This window comes from Sceloporus undulatus, chromosome 1 (genome assembly GCF_019175285.1).
Source record: "Sceloporus undulatus isolate JIND9_A2432 ecotype Alabama chromosome 1, SceUnd_v1.1, whole genome shotgun sequence".
Taxonomy (NCBI): domain Eukaryota; kingdom Metazoa; phylum Chordata; class Lepidosauria; order Squamata; family Phrynosomatidae; genus Sceloporus; species Sceloporus undulatus.
Window position 1 is genome coordinate 189,222,509 of NC_056522.1, and position 1,427 is coordinate 189,223,935.

The following is a 1,427-nucleotide window of genomic DNA, read 5'->3' on the forward strand; positions in this document are numbered from 1 at the left end:
GAGCGCGACTTGAGTAACTGCGGTACTTTATATGCTGTGGAACATCTTGTTGGGACAAGGGCCTCAGTAAGGAGTCAACACAGCAGGAAGCGATGCTGGGGCTTAGTAGGTGCATGGCACACGATGTATATACGGAATGGCGAAGTACTCAGTAGACAGTGTGGCGTTTTTGTTGGTGGCGTATGTTTACGTTAGTGGGAGTAGACTTTGTGTAGGTTGGTATTTTTGTAAATAGGAGACACTGATGCATTTAAAGAGCCTCTTTGGTAGAGGACCTCCGTTTGCAGTTTTTTTCTCAGGGTTCAATGAAGGCATGGAGGAGGGAGATTCTGATTAATTACAAATCCCAGATAAAAGTTGTTAGTCCTATGTATTGGATAAATATAAATTTCCAAGAAAGCTACAATCAAATGAGTAGTGACTGCAAAAGGGCAAAGCATCTAAAATAACTTTCCTCCAACTAGGACATACTGTACCATTTTTAGCTTCCAGTAATTTGTTGATAATATTACTGAGATCAGCAACTTCCGAAGCAGCTGGGACAGAGAAAGGGGCATCATCTACTATGTACCTGTGGAGAGAAAATAAGGGCAATTTTAGAAATGGATGAAATCTCAATCTTTCATACTGGTTCACATGATCTAGCAAGCTGTCATTGAAGCAAGTATGCAAGTGATTAAGTGACACCTTTGCTTGCCGGTGGTTGGCATCCTTGCAAGGTCCCTAAAACGAATACCCAGCTTGTTGAGGGCAATTAGCTTACACACTGTAAGCCGCTTAGCAGTTGTCCCCAAACTGTGGTCCTTAAGGAGCTTTGGATTTCAGCTCCCAGAATCCCAGATAAGGCTTCTGGGAGCTGAAGTCCAAAATCTCTTTAAGGGCACAATTTGGGGACCACTGGCTTAGGGAGTACTTAAGTGCACTGATAAGTGGTATAGAAATGTACTTGCTATTGCTATTGCTATGGCAATGTACACAACCTTTGTTTCATACACAAAACTATTTAAAATACTGGGTATGAAATTACTTTCAGGCTATGTGTGTAAGGCATATATGAAATAGATATGAATTTCAGGTTTAGACTTGGGTCTTATCTCCAAGATACCTCTTTATATGCAATCAGCCGGCCTTATCCATGGATTGTTTTATCCATGGATTCAAGCATCCATGGCTTGGAAATACTTTAAAAATAGACAAATCCCCATAGGCAACCCTTCATTTTGCCCTTTTATATGAGGGGCACCATTTTATTATGCCATTACATTTAATGGGACTTGAGCATCCACGGACTTTGGTATCCATGGTGTGTGTGTGTGTGTGTCCTGGATCCAAATATACAAATATTCCAAAATGCCGCAAAATGACTCCATAGCTGGGTTCAGCCAAGTCTGGTTGCAAAGCCTCCTCATTCAGAGCTTTTTACTCAA